Raw genomic sequence first — 18,082 nt, forward strand, 5'->3', positions numbered from 1 at the left:
TTTGCGGTTAGATTGAGTTTATATTGCACCGGAGCGTTGGACGTGTAAAGTTTTCCAACGCCGCACAAACACAGCTCAGTTTTGAGGCAATTGTTGCAGTTCAGGTGAAACCATACAGTGTAACATTGTGCTTGTGGGAGTCTTGGGGAGTAGCATTCCAGACAAAAGGGACAAATTAAAAGTGGAATCGACTGAACAAACACTTTAGTTGGAGTTTATTTTGCAATATTATTTAATAAAAGATGAAAAATAAATACCAATCGTTAGCAAATCAGTTAGAACCGAGTTGGGAACAAGAGACTTTTCTTTTAAAAGCTTCCAGATTGCATGGAATCCATCGATAATCTTGTCCTTGCTAGTTTCGATGCCCTTTCCTCCACTCTAGAACACATACAACCGGCAACTCCTGGACGCTCGTTCTAGCAGAGGCCATAAATAACACACTACTGCATCTTTTCCCATCCCCTTCCAAACCACTCGGTGCACCGTGCCCACGGAAATTATCCCACCAATTGGTGCTCCAACCGCTGGCTCACTCACATCCCAGCCACGGCCACAGAAATACATTAAATTCCATCAGCTCTGCTGCATAGAAGCGCACGACTGGCTCTGCAACGTGATTTGACAGTTGATCTGTCGCGGTAAACCAGTCAGTTGGCCGTTGGGTTTACCCAAATACCCCGGCTGCACTCCCCCCCCCCCCCCCCCCGGTACAAACGGTGAGAAATTGGGGAGGGAACACAGACACACCGTGCGACGGCAGCCCGCTGTTACGTGCGTATCACGCGCTCGCTTCCCCAACGTTCGCTCGCCTAATCACGTTGCACGCCGCCTGAAATCAACCTCATTATGTAGGTTAACTTGGGCGGGCTTTTGCAGCGAGGGGAACCATTCCCCCCCCCCAAAGCCGAGCGGTTAGGTACGGGTGTCGGTGGCTGGTGATAAATGGAATTTGATGTAAAATCTTCGCCCTCCGCCGTGGCGGCTGTTTGGACGACGGGGAACGCGTGCTTGAGCTGACCCATCCCGCGCCCGAAACGACCCAAAGGTTGCTCTCCAATGAGGGGGGGGGGGGTGATTTATGAGTGCTATTTAATTAACTACCGATGTGACTCCAAAATGGACGCTCCCGTTTGGACGGTGTGTGGAAAGGGGGAGGGACGGAAAGAGACAGGGCTTCATTACGGCTTGCCACACGTCGAGCACGATCGACGAGCCGCTTCGCAAAGGGGAGTAAACTTCGCATGTTCGCTTTATCAATGCGATTTATGGTGACAGAAGATGGTATCGGTTTTGCGAATGTTGGCCCGCGAGTGGAGTGGGAGTTTTGTTGCGTGCCCATTCCTTTGTTAGCAGTAGTGCGGTGCGGATGTGGACTAATATCAAACGGCAGCCAGCGGCACGTGGAGTTGGTCATTTCAGGCTCATCATTTCACGCGACACAATGCTACACAGCTACGTTCTTGCTGCAATTTTGGCGGGGTAGAACAAATGGATGAATTGATTTGATTCATGATTTTAAGTGCATTGCACTGGATGGGCTTGTTGTGTTGTGCGTAAAGTAGATTTACATTACCGCAGATCATCGATCGACTGATAAGGGCAGTAGTTAGGGGAACTTCAATAACAATCCATAAGGTTCCAATACTCACCTACTGCTTCCAAGCGAAACGAGACACCGAGAGCATATTAAAATCAATACAAAATTCAATTTGCCATATAAAGCAATGTCAGCTCCTTGTAGAACCACTTTCTAACAGTGCCCAGATGGAGCAAAAATAAACCAGCCAAATGGCAATTGCTACCATTCCCCACTTGGCGAGGCGTTTTCCCAAACCCCTCACAAAGCCATAAAAGCAACTGCAAAGCGCACCCAGTGTGCAGTGGCACATTTAAACCAATTTAGAAACGATAAACATTGACTGCATTCGACTTCGTTCCCCGGTTTCTCGTTTTTTTCTTCATCTAAGGTTTCGTTCCGATCATACCACGTGCATTTAAGTGGTTTTCAACGGCACAAGTAAGGACAAAAAAGGACGAAAAATCAGTAAAGGAAATTCAAGACACATAAAATCAGGCTGGGAACAAAAAAAAGGCCCCTCACCACTACCCGTAAGATCCAAGAGCAAGAATGTTGTACACTGGGCACAAGTGCTGACCCCCTTTCGGAAGGTGCGCAAAGCGGGGACAGCATAAAAAATAGAGAAACGCTCGGTGAAAGATCAAATTGAGCTCTCCCCTCCTCCTTCTCTCGGATGGTGTTGGGTAGCTAAACGAACGACACGACCCGTAGGAAGCTTTTCGTATACAGTTTCCGCTACTTTTTCACTTCATTCTGTGCTTTCCTTCCTTGTGCCTTTTTTTTTTTTCGTTGGTGTTTCTTGCCTCCTTCCATTGGTACCGACGTTTTAATGATTGGTCAAACCGTTTATACAAACTAACCACTGTTTTGCTGCCCGCTTTCGGGAGCAACCGTCCCGCCCGCGATCAACCCCCCCCCCCCTCCGCCTCAAAAGCAAAGGCGACAAAGTACACAGGTGAGATAAAAATCAGAAGGTGAAAGATATAAATTACTGTTGGTCACGTTATTAAACACTTTGCCACTGGGCGGCTACAAACCGGTTTCCGTGCAAATGAAAGAAAAAAGAAAGGTGGATGAGAAGAGAGGGAATTGGAACGTGTTCATACACACAACACTTGGCTGGCTGCACGTGGCGCCGGTCGGTTGGGAAAGCAAGCGCCAAGCAAGCACGACAAAATGCGCTCGCGCCCGGGTACGCGCCCCTGCTGGTCGAACTAATTCGTCGGGTATTAGCTGAATGGTGGGTTGGTTATATTTCTTTCTTTTTTTCCTCCCACCTGTCATGGGTCAATGGGGTACGCTTTTTTTTCTACGGCACACGCTGGAAAAAGTTCAGCCAGGGGAAGGGCAAATCGTTCAATGGAGGAATGGAGAAGCAATAAGCCGTGTAAAGCATGCATTTACCCATTTTCTCACCTTTCTACCAACGATGGCAAGGGATTAAATGCTGATCTTTAATGAGTGGGGCTCACTGGCAGCGATTCATATCGTTTATTTTATGTGCCAATGGACTGTTTGATTTTTCCATCGATTTATTCGTTTTCTGTTTCTTGGTTTTAGATCTGTAGTTACTTTCACGCAATAAGAGTTCAATTGAACGAGATGTTCGCCTAAAAGTATGCATTATGCGGCTTACAGCAGCCTTATGTCACATATTGCATACTTTTAGGATGATATCTCGTTGAATTGTACGTTGCTAGTGACTAAACTGATTTAACCCTTCAAACATTTCTGTGAATTTATCTGTTTGTCCTCTATAAAGTAAAACTCGACCGTTCTTTCCGCAGCAACCTCAAAGCTACTGCTGTGTAACTACAACATATATCATTGTAACCTTATTCTTGTTTGTTATAAAAAAACCCTATCGCCATCAATTTACAGAAAGAATTCAAATCTTTCGTCTAGCATATTTACACCAGCACCATTCACAACACAGAAACACCGTAACTGGACAGTGGGAAAAGCAAAAAGGTTTCATTTATTTCTTCTACGATTTTGTAACGCAATTGAAAGATTACAGTGTCCCTTTCCAACCGTGAGATGAAGTTGCATTGTTTTTCTTTTCCCTGTTTACACTTCCAATTGGACCGCGTGCCGCCCATGTCCAGCTACCGATGTAGTTGTTCATTTTTATCCATCTGTTTAATTAAATGTATTCGATGTAGATAGTCACCGCCCTCGTCGTCGCCTGTGTTTTGTTTTGCAGTAGTTAGCATAGCGCCGGAGCACAGTGTAGCTGTGTTACTATGTTGCAACGCACGAACCATACGCCATGGGAGAAGGTGCATGTTTCCAACAACAGAAAAAATAGTAATAAAAACACACACACACCAACCCGTTTGCTTTTTCCCCCTGACTCCACAACACCACCGGCCCAAGAAACGTTTAGCATTTTCGGACCGACAACGGACCGATTCGAGTCCGGCATTCATTAAACCGCAGAAATGAATAAATCATTCCATTCGCGCTGAGCGAATATTTGCGTTACGTTTGTGCGCTTGCCGCTTACGTTACGTGTCATCAGCAAGCTGCAATGGATTTCGCACAAAACGGGCATCTGCCCGTTCTACCCCGGGCAAGGGGAAAGCCAGCCACAAGCCACCTAGCTACCAACTCGCCGTGGTTGAACGTTCCGTTTCCTTTTTTGCGCAAATCGCCATCGCGTGTGCGGACGAGATTGCCGTAGCCGATTGCAATTTGCATCGTTTGTGTTTGCTGCCCAAGCGGCCGGTGGAAGGATGCGCCTTTGGAGTCTGTTCCCTTTTCTTTCGTCTGTCGGGTGCTGCAATAAGACAAATAAAATCCCATCACGAAATGGTAAAGATACGGGTGATTAATTTACAAGCAAAATACAAACATTCTGGTGCTTCTTCTACATCGCAGTGGTGTTCCTTCTGGGCCTGGTGGGCAACTTTCACACCAGCAAGTTACATTGTAACATTCAGCATTTCCAATTGCTTGCAGGAATTATGCTCAATGTATATAAATCGTAGCCTATGGATACAACAACGATTATTGTATCCAAATATGCCTTAATCGTCTATTAAGTCTCATCAATTAAGTCGTTTCCATCTCCATTCATCAACAGCCTCCTTTTCTCTTCCCGACGATTTTAATCAATCTAAACGCACTCGGTAAACCATAAGAAAACGATTTCAATTAAGAGATCATCTACTTAACAGCATTAAACCTCTCCAATCGATTCACACTTTACTGCCACGCTAATGAAGGGCCGGCAGCAACACACTGCGTCCATACAGCTCGTAATCATGCAAAAAAGATAATCCACCAGTCAAAGCGTCAACCACTCAATCGTGCTCGTCATCGGGATGGTCCAGTTTTGCCGACCCCGTTTGCGTTGGAGTAGAAATTTATGGTTAGGCATTCAATATTCGCCTTCAATCATGCATCTAATGGGGCCTTTGGCAAATCCACTTTATTACAGCCCTGCTCTTAGGTGCGCTTTCCCTCTCCCCGTTCGACGGAAGCGGGTAATGAATAGCAATGGAGAAGCTTAATACAAACACACGCAATGTATCACACACCAAGCCTTGATGGCTAGTGATAGGCGTCTTTGCAAAGATCGCCATAAACCGACGGCTCCGTGCAGCTAATGAATGTTGAACGTGTTTGAGCGGCAACGCGCCCTCACAGCAACGTTACGTTATTCATTTCATCCCCGTGCCCGGTGGTGGATTTTTCCGAGCCGTAGAAGGAGCATTTTTTCCCTCACTTTCCGATCACCATATCCCATTGATGTGCCTGTGGAGTAGGGACGGATGAAAGGACGAATCTCATCCAACTCGAAACGCTTGTTAACTTTGTGCCTTTTTCTGCTGCGAGCAGAGTCGTATGTGTTAGCTCTCCTTCCGAAACGGTCTGCTGGGACCTGCTGCTGTATCCCCCCCGGGTGAGGAATAAAGTAGGCCCGGGTGGTCGGTGCCGGCCCAACGCCCCAAAACGACTTCAATCCCGGTCAGGTTGAAAGCCAATAAACCAGTGGCGCACACATTCGCACATAATCTTATCAGCTCATAAAAGGCGGCAGATTTCCCACCGAGCCACCGTTCCCACAGGACGCACCCGATTCCGGTCGATGCCCCTGCCCAAGCTCGCCACCAATTCACGCTAAATCATCTCATCTCGAACCGGAGCCTGGATCGATTTCGACCTACTCGGGGGAAAATGCGTGCGTCCATCCCATCACGCGCAACTGTGACGCGAAGGGCTGCTCACCTTTTGACGTTCGAGAGAAGAGGCGTCGATTAACCCGGAACCTTTTCCGCCCGTACCAGTGTGCTGGGGGGGGGGGGGGGGGGGTGGAGTACCAATCTGGGTGTGGGATGGAGCTTGTTGGCGTACGGCTTGCAGCTGCCGTTCATGCCCAGAATATCAACGAGCATGGCGGGGGACGGGGTTGGTGGGCTGGCGCGCAGACACTTTCGCACAACTGGCACGCATTCTCGCTTGCCCCATTCCGCACGAGAAGCACGTTCCGGGAGTGTAATTTTATTAAAAGAAACACAACAACAGCGCGCGCGCGCGCGCTCGTGAGAGGTGCACTGAGGTCGGCTCGAACCAGCAGGTGTTTGTGTGTTTGTGTTGAACAGGAACGATCCGCTGGGTGCATGCTTTGTGCCCCAAGCATGAGCGTTACAGGTCTAAGTAAACCCAGCTTTTGCTCATTTTGGGAGACATATGGATTTATTGATTTAATAATTTTCACATCTCTTGTCGGTTCTGTAACCGTTACAGGCTGAATGTGTACCCACTGTGTATGACTCTCTTTTACGTTGCGCTTCCCGGCGGGGGCTGGGTGCGGGGTGAGTGTTAAACAAGTGCTGAGGGTTGTAAAACTTTATGCAGTCTAAGATACTTGCTTTTAACGATGGCTCGTGGAGTGATAAGAGGAGAAGAAGTCGGTTCAAAGCGTCCTCCGTTTATTTACCTTTCCTGGTTCATGAAGGACTGGAAGATTGACAATAGATGACACAAAACATCATACAATATCATCATCAAATTCTTTCGCGAACGTTTTATTAAACAGCTTTTTTTGTACAAGACATTCCCATTTCCTTGAGATCTAAACTAAATAAAAAGTCAACGACCTTAATCTGCAAGATCAGAAGTTAAATTTTAGCTGTTGCAGCTATTCTGCTTGGATTTTTGTACTCTTTTCTAATATGTTATTCCTTCCTACCAACCATTTATGGATGATTTTATAGATCGTTGGCTTGTAACTAGGCAATACATTGCATAACAAACGCTCTGAAAAGATGTAAAAAAAACTCTAAAGAAACTCTTATAATACAATCACACAAAGATCGCAAAGATCTGGTCAATATCACCCTATTGTACAGTGGTACAGTGACCATAGTATGCAAGATATTCGTCACCGCAAAAATAAGAAATGAATTTTAGTGCAATAGTTTTGACAAGAGCAATTCTCTTGACAGTGACCAGGAGAATACAATTGAGAGAGCCCCTTGAATTTGTCTGAAATTCAAGAAACAATAATAAATTGTCTCTTGAAAAGCAGTATGTTATCCTACAATCTATTGTTTTTTTTATTTATCCATTACAACAACCGCTTTGCGGCATTGACCTGCCTCAGGAGTGTCCGAAACCTATCACGGTCTCGCGCCTACTTCTGCCAGTCCGTTATCCCGGCCTTAATGGGGGTCGCCTTCACGCCATCTTGCCACCTCAATTTGGGCCTACCACGCCTCTGCTGTCCTTGTGGATGGTCTAAAAAGGCTTTACAGGCTGGGTCGTCCGTTTGCATGTGTACAACATGGCAAGCCCACCGGAGCTTGGCGAGCTTGATACGCTGCACAATGGTGAGCCGTACATCTCGTATAGCTCGTCATTATAGCGGCTCCTTCATTGTCCTTCCACACTTACGGGGCCAACCTTCCTTCTGAGCATCTTACTCTCGAACGTGGCTAAGAGGGTTTCGTCAGATTTGGACAGTGTCCATGTCTCAGAGGCGTATGTGAGTACCGGTACTATGTAGGTACTATATAGTCCCAGCTTCGTCCGTCGCGAACGGGTTCTTTGAGGTGATCGGATGTTTCAGGCTATAGAAATACCGGTTGGCAGCTAGCATCCTTGCACGCAACTCATAGCCCTGACCTTTGACCCTAAACAGGTGAATTCTGGGACGACTTCAAAAGTGGGTTCACCTATCTGTACGTCATACCAACGTAGGTTTGGATTAGTTATTGGTTTGGCCGCTGATGTTGCCACCATCAGTTTGGTCTTTGCCTCGTTTATCCTAAAATCTAGCTATCTGAAAATTTTTCTCAATGTTATTTAATATTTCAAGTTTAAAAACGATTATCTAATAACGTCCTATTTTTACATTGTTTTTGATTTCAGGTGTGTTCAACAAGAGCATTTTGGTCCTATCAAGTATTACCCAGGATCAACAAACTCCTACACGGTCTCTACAAAGTAAGCGATCGACAGCTATCGCATCGAACGTGCCTCTAACCAACTCACCCACTCATCCTCATCCCGCGCTGTGCCGGCGGGACAACTGTGTAAGTGAATGTGCCGGCGAGGTCTACAAATTAATTGTAATTAATGTTTCAATAAATTCATAATAGCGCTCAACAGACACGCACACACACACGTGTGTGGTAGCCCCAAACTTCCTGATCTTTCGGGACGCGACCCACGGTACACACACTGACTGGCCAGTTTTACCTCAGCCGTCAGCCTCAACTGCGACCTATTGCGCGGTGGCCAATTTCACGCACCGATGCTGCGGCGAATGCTTTTAATGGGTGCTCATAAATCGATTTTCTCTCGGCCAGGCTTTCGGCCACGAACGGGCACAGCGTTCCCCTTACAGTTCCCCCCTCGCTTCTATGGGCGAGCCAGTAAGTCATGAATATATTTTACAACTCGTTCACTATTTTGTGGCTTCTGATTAATTTTTATATTCCCCATTAATTTCGAGCCGCCAGGGCGACTCGAACGGCTTTAACAGTTGCAGCGTGAAGGAAATCCCATCAATGCAATCCAGGCAAAGCGCAAAAAGTGTGCCTCCCCCCAAAAAGGGTGCAAAAAATCAAACGACATCAACTATCGATAGGGAATGGTGCTTTTTGTTTTTTTGTTGCTGGTTTCTCTCCCTTCACCAGATTGCAGCGGTAAATCATTAACAACACCTTCGCGTGTGGTCATATTTCACATTCCGACACCCGGTACGGTTCATGAGCGTGCAGTGGTGTTGCGGGAGGGCGCAGGACACAGTTGCATTGATTGGATTCCACACACACAGCGCCCTCGGAAGCTCCGGAAAATCTCATTAATATCGCGAAAGTGAACTAAAGCCCGATATTATTACACCAGAGCGTGTATAATGCACGGGTTTTGGGATGGTACAGAGCGCTGCAACAAAGCGGCAACTATACTCTGCAACCGTGGGCAAGGATTTAATTGACGCAACTCAATCCAAGCCTCAAATGCGAAGCCTTTGATTTGGTTCGCAGTGCAAGTGCATTAGGGACGCGCTTCAATTCCAAATGCACTCACACGCTCGTTCGGCGTACCAAATTATCAACCCTATTATGTTGCTCGAGTGCACTACACTTTAATAATCCTTCCTTTATTCGTAGTAATGTGCTACGTACTCTCGCTCACGCTCTGGTTTATGGGGGTTTGAGTTCGTTTTGAGTAGAAACTGAACGCAAACAAACGAGCCAACCCACTCGTCCTAATGAAAGGGACGAACAAAACTTACTTTAAACATGAATTATTAATTGCAACAGCACTAAATTGCTAACCGCTAAACGAGCTGTACCATTCTCGATCGTGGCTCGGGCTGTGCAGATCGTTTAGCGGCGTGAAAGGGAGGGGGGGGGGGAAGAATTTCAAACAAAAAATTAGTTTGGCGGTAAACCGACAACATAGCAACGACACACATCCCAACAGCAAAGCAAAAGCTCACGCGCAGCGAGCTTTCAAAGGGATAGTTGGGAAAGCAACTTCTTTCCCATCCGCTGCCCAGAACGTCGGCACAGCACAGTACGGTAAATCAGCAAAACGGAATCCCTCTATGTGTGTGTCTGTGTGTGTGTGTGAGAGAGAGATTGTAGTGAATGAAAAGTTTAATTTAATTTCAAACTGCATACCCATTGCGGAGGGGGAATGAAACGGGAAAACGGATGAAACCCATTAGCGAGTGCTTACGCGTGTTTTGTGGCCGGGGGGAAAATGTGCAAAATGTTTTTAACACCATTCCGTGCAGCATTTTCAATTTTTCAACCAACTAAAACTCGGTCCCGCGTTTTCGAGGCGGGCAGGAGCCCGACAGGGACGGCAGCAAACACGTTCCCGTCAGTTGCACACGTGTGAAGCAACTGCTTTCGCCCAGGCGTGCACCCAATGCGCGTCGTCGTCGTCGTTGTCGCCCGGATTGAGTTTGATGGACCTTTCGGCTCTTTCGGCAGTGCGTTAAAATCTGTTTCTATCTCATTGAAATTGGCACCGTGGCAAAGCGTGGCAACTAATGGTGCGAAACTGTGTGTCTGTGGGCAGTGAAATGGTCGAGTTTAACGGTTTCACTCCGGTCAGGTTAGACAATGCATAGGGCGAAACCGTAATTGAAATGCGCGACCGAGCTGCAATAGTTTAGCGTCAACCTGTTACGAACCTTGGTGCCACACGACACATCCATTCACAAAAGGACGCATCAAAATAGGGAACAGACACACACTCACATCTAATGATAACCCCAAAAACGTGCACTGTCTATTCCACGGTAATAGACTTTTGTGTGTGTGTGCGCGCGTGTGATGTAATTACACTTAACCAGGACCCCAGGAATGGGTTTCGGCGGCTTCACTAACGAGAAACTATGCCGCTAATAATGTTACTGTGGTGCTAGTGAGTGTGGCAAACCGAGCCTGGAAATCGGACGTATTTTATGTGGAAAAAAATGGAGCTAATAATTTTGTGAGGCCCTTAAATTTGATTAGCAAAATAGCGCTAATTAGCGATGAGTAGTATGATGACTGTTTTACTGTGTAAAAAGCTCATTTAAGAGATAATTTGGCATTTCATTTAAACGCATCGTTAAACGCACGATTGATGAAATGGTGGAAAATGATGAGCTGTTATAAAACACGATCATCGTTTTATTAAAGCCCCAGGAGAGCTATGCATGTATCATAATTAATTAACTGACACATCAACTATTCAAACCGTTGATTAAAGTCGATACACGAATTACTCATTTAGGGTGTTGCGAAGATATCAGTTTAAATCATATTGCAAATTTACTGACGATTCATTCATGCGTCGAATAGAAGCTTGTGTAGGTTTCTACGGCCTACTCCGTCTCGTGGACTGTGTTAAGTGAGGGAGAAGCACTCCCGAGCAAAAGCCTTGAAAAAGACTGGCACACCGATGCAAACTACTGCCTTGCTAACCACGGAGTTTACCAAAGAGGTCTTGTCACCAGAGGTTCTTATTTAATTCTCGTTGAGTTTGCACTATTCCAACTGGATTCTAGTTTAAATGGGATTTCTGCCTAAAAGGGATAACACATGTAATGCGTGTTGCCTATGCATGGGCACATATTAATTAATTGCCTAACTTAAGGGTGTGTTCTGCCTATCTCAAAATCCAACAGCTTGTTTTCTCCAGGAACTACCATACTTGGTCAATTGTGTATGAAATGGAAAAATAGCAATCTAAACAACACATTTTATAGTACCGTGAACTTTAAGACAACAAAAAAGATGATATTTTCTCCAGAGCATTGAACAATTACTCTTCTTGTGTGCGTTTTCGTTCAAAGCTGTTCGACACAATCATGGCTTCAATTTTTCTTTTACATTTTCAATTTTAAAATTTTATTTAATAATTTTGTAGCTTTAAACTTAAAACCAAAGCAATCTAATAGATACACAACAACTCGGATCCTTTTTTATAATAATCTGTGTACTGTAGCACAACCACACCAATTAATTCCCATTGCCCGACTGCAGAAACACGCACAAACGCCGCTAATCCCGGTTCGCTAAGATCGTCACAAATCACATACCGTCGTAACGATTAAGTAATTAACAGACGCCCCCCCCCCTTTCCCACTCCCTATGCAATGAAATTTTCAAACAAACAAAACAAAACAAAAAACCCTCACAATTGTCTAAACATCACTCCAGCCAGAGAGACAGAGAGAGGGAAAAAAGAAATAATAAAATAAATGTCACCCCCGGTGGAAAGTTCTTTTAAGGGTCGTCGAATTTAATTACCGACCCGGCACAGTTCAGACAGCGTGCGACACACAGAAACACACGCACACACAAAACCCCGTCCGTGACGGAGCAACACTGAGGGCAATTTCGGGCAAAGCTTTCTGCCCCTGAACACACAGCCCTTCGCCATTCATCGTGTTTGCGATGGTTAAGCTGCCGAATAAATTCCCCTGCCCTACCGCCGGCTTAGCCCGGCCCGGCTGTGCATTAATTTTACCAAATCGCTCCAAACACACGCTGCCTCTCGCTGTTGAGGGGAGGAATAAGAACGAAATATACCCCAGCCCGATGTCCTAATCCCCGTCCCAGACGCTTCGGGATTAGTGGAAAACACTCCAGCCGACGCCAGCGAGTGTGAAAGTGCAACCATGCAAAATAATTGCGCTTTTAGGCTGATGTCTCTCTCTCTCTCTCTGTTTATGTGTCGCCCTTTTGCCAATGTTTCGAGAATGTGTGTAGATTCTAATTACTTTAAGGTATCGACATTCGCCTCCGAATGCTCATGCTCCATTTCGAAGTAAGCAATGACTCAGCTCAGCTAAGGATGGCACAGTTCTTGGATTTATCTTGAACAGAGCGTTGCGTTCTTCATCATAATCCCACTCCGACGGAGGGTGCTCATGCACTTTGCCACAGCGAGCTAATGCGCTTTTCGGTTCGATTGGGCGTAAACTCCTTACAGCGACTACACAGCCGAAATGGCAGACAGTCACGTACGCAAAAGGAAGCACCAGAGCGGACCCCATTCCACCAGCTTTCCCCATAATGCGAAGAAAAGTCACAAACGTACACACACTCAAGACCACTCGACCACCGGATACGACGGCAGAGCGACTAAAGCCATATTTACGAGCGTACTGCTGCGTGCCACTGTTGTGCCGCAACCGAGGTAAGCAAATAGGGCGCTCTCTGCCACTCAAAAGATTGACTTCCGTTCGGCAACGCGCCTGGTGTTGCCCGGGCTTGCCACGGGTCTTGACTTCACGGGTCGGTAAAGGTTGTTCTGTACCGCAGCTAACCTCAAAAACCCCCCGAACCACTGACCAGTGGCGGATTTAGGGTGTTGGGGGCCCTAAGCGGTAAAAGGAGTTGAGGCCTCCTGTTGGTGTCGAGCGGGGGGGGGGGAGATTCTCGAGATCGACATCTGCCTTAATCCAGTGTCCGGTGAAATTAATAAAATTTTCTTTTTAAATGCGATTTTCGTTAACTCGTTAAAATCAAAGTCATAAGACCATGTATTGAATAGCCTTGTCATGGCTAGTAATGGCTCATTGTATTCCATATAAAGTACGCCTGCTCTCATCAACAAGCAGGTTACGAGAGCGAAGAGGTCTCGAAGGCACGTCGATGAAGAACGAATGCACATTTGTTTACTTTAAAACGTTGCTCGAGAGTCTGTAGGCCAAGCAGAAGGTAACGAGAGGCGTTAACTTGGCATGGTTGTGAGTGCTCTGAATTGGTCGCATTTTAACGCAAGTCTTGTAAACTTCCGTTGTATTGCCTCTATTGTGTTAATCATCGTAGTGCAATTCGGGAACCAAAATACTGAGCAGTACTTCACCCCCGTGCGCACAAGACAAGTAAACAACGACATAAGACTTAAGACATGACTTTTTATTCATTGGCACACTAGTGAACCTAGCCACTAGTGAAGGGACCTTGGCTTTCAATGACTTATTGTTACCATAGCAGGATAGTCAGTCCTACGTATGGGAACACGGTCTATTCGAGGCTTGAATCCATGACGGGCATGTTGTTAAGTAGTACGAGTTGACGACTGTACCACCAGACCGGCCCATGACTACATTATCGGAATTGTGGAAAGATAAAACCTAGCATCTTATATGCCTTGTTAACAGTGTTGTCAACGTGTAAACGGAAATTTAAACTAGAGTCCAGTGTAACGCCTAGATCACAAACTTCTTGACGACGATCTAACACACTGCCTAACAACGAATTACGAATTATACTTGATCGTTTTTTCAAGTCTATGAAACGATGTAGTAAAAAAGCGAGCTAGCCATATCATTTTTAGACACCTTGTATCAAAGACCAAGTATGAGTTTCTTCGTGCATGGGGCCCCTATTGGGCACAAAAGTTCTCGATGAGAACACATTGTACACATTGTTGTATATGCTGGGATTACCATCCACGGGGCCCCTAAATAGACGGGGCCCCCCGCGGCCGCTCAGTCCGCGTACCGTTAAATCCGCCACTGCCACTGACCGACTTTTCGGTGAGGAGGAAATCGGCATTTTCAACCGAGCATTTTCATCGTCGTGGGTGAGAAAAGTTCGCCACTACCAAACCGGCGCACGTACCCAAGCAGTGGCTTGAAAGTCATTCCGATTGAACGATGACGACGACTCGACACACCGGAGACAACTGCTAACTGTACCGCGTGGGGCGTGCGGTAGTGTCCTCTGACTTTTTGCCGCACACAAGTTCCTCCAGCTTGACAAAATGGCCATGGCAAAGGGGGACGGAAGAGTACGCGAGAGACCCATTTGATGCTACAAGCGCAGTGCACCTCTGTGAGTGTGTGTGTCTACACACCATCTAACGGTGATGTCGTTTGATAACATTCAGCTTAAAGGATTAAGAAAACAAGGATTATGCAAATTTGATACAGCGTGTGTGTGTGTGTAGCAACGAGCTGTACAAAACAACAAAAGAGAGCGAGGCAAAAAAAAACATTCCACTCACAAAAACTATACCAATAGACATAGAGATCCGTCCGTTCGTTCGTCGCCACGCCATCAAGGCGAGTAGAGGACAAAGTTTCAAAACCCCGGCACTGCGCCTGTGGATGTGGAAGTTAGTCAGTTCTCAGCTTGAAGCATTTCACCTGCCGTCTTTGCCGTAACCATGCTACTTCCTGTCCCTCCCCTATATCTGGAACTATAACTTCCTGTTCGCATCGAATTCCACAGCTCGTTGAGCGCTCCTCGTCCCATCACTTCAGGTGTGTGTGTGTGTGTGTGTGTGGGGCTGGTCGTAAAGGAAACTTTCTCCACCTTTTGGGGTTAGGATTTCTTTTTCTCGCATGTTTTCGCAACCCCATTGCTGGCCCCGGAGAGAACCGGACGCAGCCCAAAATTATACACCCAGTGGTGGTGGTGGTGCTGGTGGTGGCAACTTTTTCCATAACACATCTGGGCTTTGTGTGCCTTTGTGTGTGGCAGAGTGGAGCAAAACACACTGTCAGAAATGAGGGAAGGCGAGTTTTTGGAGCCAGCTCTCGACACACCAGTCAAACAATGGCTTCAAGCTGTGCAGAAACCTTGTTCACTTTCACCTCGGCGGCAATAACTGCACGTGCAAGTTAACTAGCTAAACAGTCGTATAACACCTTTTGTATTAAAACCTACCCCGACACACACACACGGAAATGTTCAGTTTTTAGCAATAGCCGCCTTTTGTTGGACGGAAACACTGCAAGGGGCAAAAACAAGTGGGCAACACACTCGCCTGCATGCAGCTGCTCAGCTGAAGCAGCAGGTCGAAGGGAAGGGCGGCACAATGTGTGTAACCGGCACATTACACAACCTTAATCCCATCAAATGAGATCCCGGTTGAGGTTTGTGCTGCTGCTGCCCTGGTGAATCGATTACCGCAGGAGGAATTACACGACGACTTCACATCGGTGGTGCATTATTAATGCCGCCTGAAGGAGTGGAAAGTTTTACTCTGTGTGTGTGTGTGTGTGGGAGGAAGTTTGTTTTACCGGGTTGTTGAACAGGGTGAAGCACATAATAAAAATGTGTAGCAGGAGAGGTTTAGGAGATCACAGGACTCAAGGAACTGCAGTGTACACGTGGCTGTAGTCCGTTAGCACTACACTGTGTAGTTGAATTCTGTAAAACATCGATGGTTTCTGATTGTGCTTTGAGTTCCGCAAATAATGAATAATTGGATGAATTGATCAAATCAGTCCCGAGAGCCTCATTTATTCATTAATCAGGCTCATTCATTTCTTCTAGCTTGAACCGAGAATACCTAATACATTTTTAAGCATTGGTTTTAGGTAATCCTTTATTGAAAAACTCATCTTGATGCTTTCTTCCTTTCTTGGTCTTCTGTTTTATTTCTTTAAAATCGTTTCGTGATAAAATACTTAGTACTTGATTAGTTAAATTTAACCTATACGCAGGGGCGCCTCAAACACTAAGCAAACTAAGCGGCCGCGTGGGAGGGCCCCATGATCTGAAGTGGCCCTGAAAATGTTACCCACACCCCGCTCGCGAGTAAAATTGCTACTAAATCCTGTTTCTCTGGTTGAGAATTTTTGATTCAATCCCCTGTTCGACGCTTCAACCAGGCCTGCATTCGTGGGACCGCTTAGGGCCTCCTCTTGTGTTAATACGCCAGTGCCTATACGCTAGTTAACCTTTACGAGAACATAACTTTTGCATTTATTTACATTTTTAGACTAAAATTGGGAGTGGCTTGAAGAGTGGATTCTGTGGAAAATTTGCCATTAATTCAGCCATCAAATGTCAAATTCCATATAAAAAGAAAATTAGTTCCCTAAATCCAATAAATCCCTCCGTACCATTTTCATATTAATGCACTGATAATTTGATAATTTTGTCCAATAGATATATTTCTTATACAAATACTAAATTTTATTTTAAATAATTAAGACAGTCAGACACATACCACAATAGTGTAACTTAGCGCAGATCTTTTATTAACCTTATTGTATCGAAATGCAATGACTCCTGAATAAAGCCATTACGACCACCACACGTCAACTATGCACCAAACTATAGCCAGCAACATGGCTACGTTTGTCTTTCGTAGTTGCTTAAATTTAATACCCCCGCTTTGCTGCTGCTCTATGTATCGAGTACGTAAACAGCACTCACACTGCCAAAAAGTGGACCTCCTGGCTGCCTGCCTGCCTGTGGCCCTGGGCTAACATAAACGAGCTGCCATAATGAAGCCACCGGCATCATGCCACTTCCATACAAAACACCATCAAATCAAACGACACCGACAGGAACAATCGTAGCACGAAACTTTCCCGCCGCAGAGAGAGAGAGAGATAGAGAGAGAGAGAGAGAAAGAGAGAGAGAGTGAGATAGAGAGAGTAAGTGAAAGGAGGGGAACAATATTTGCCCAATTCACGAATGCTACCCCATCGAATGCACATCCAAGCCCTCATCCAAGGGGGGGGGGGGAAAGAAAGCCCAGGGTACGAAGGAGCGGACCACCCTTTCATACCAGTTTCTGTTTGTTCTCTTTGAGACCTCAAATGAGGCAAGGTTTGGAAAGTGCACCAAACACGGCAGTACCTGCAGGCGGGGGAAAACGAGCCCGGGGTTTGATGGTAGCAGCGTGCAGCAAACGAACGAAAAAAACGCTGCATAAATAATTGCAAAAGTTGAACGTGTCATTTCCCGTCACGTTCTGCCATCTTTGGGGGATTCGTTTTTTGTGAGAGGGGGGGGGCGAAAAAAGTTTGCTCAGCATGGGGACTTGGCCCACGAAATCCAACCAAATTCAAGCTCCGTACGTGTGTGTGTGTGTGTGTGTGTGTGTGTGTGTGTGGGGGGGGGGGAACACCTTTTCGCATGCCAGACAGTGTGGCTGTTTCGACAATGATGTGCACATTCGCCAACCGGGAGGCCAGTGGAAAACAAAAACTCACCCTTCCTGCTTTTTATTGCTATTTTCCTTCCCACCGCTGGGCGCGATTTTCCTTTCCCGACGTGAAAAAAAAGACATTCCAATTGCATCGGGTAGAGTGCATTTAGGGTTGTGTATGGAAATTACACGCTCTCGTTCTGGCTGAGACTGTTTGCGCAAGATGGTAAAAATGCAATAACCATTGCCTGTCCGCCCAGGAATGCCATGCCAAAGTGTCGCGTAAACGGGCTGATGATTACATTTTCCAAACCTCATCAACGTGCTTCACATGGTTCAGCTCCGTTTGGTTTGCAGTCAAACAATTAGACAAACGGCCAACCCGAAGGTGTTGCAACTGTGTCCAGCTGTAACGCTTCAGCTTACAAACACAGGCTAGCACAAAACGAAGCACTCGTCAAACGCTACCGACCGAACAAAACGTAAACATTTTCCACCCGATTTGTGTCCCCGCTTGGAGTGGAATATCTATGGTAGCAGCTAGGAGCAGTGCTTGCAATATTACAATCGTGTTTCTGCAAGACATTCACACAGACGCACAGTACATAGTAGGATTGGAAGAAGGAGAGAGAG

General features: G+C 46.1%; 1 long non-coding RNA gene across 1 annotated transcript in view; it reads left to right on the top strand.

Annotated features, from left to right (window-relative positions):
* LOC121594436 overlaps positions 1 to 18,082 on the top strand; it is a 130,991-nt gene that overhangs the window by 112,786 nt on the left and 123 nt on the right. Inside the window, exon 7 of the long non-coding RNA XR_006004972.1 lies at positions 7,964 to 8,127. This is a non-coding gene — a long non-coding RNA (uncharacterized LOC121594436). The remainder of the gene's footprint in view (positions 1 to 7,963; positions 8,128 to 18,082) is intronic.

Source organism: Anopheles merus, chromosome 2L, assembly GCF_017562075.2.
Source record: "Anopheles merus strain MAF chromosome 2L, AmerM5.1, whole genome shotgun sequence".
Taxonomy (NCBI): domain Eukaryota; kingdom Metazoa; phylum Arthropoda; class Insecta; order Diptera; family Culicidae; genus Anopheles; species Anopheles merus.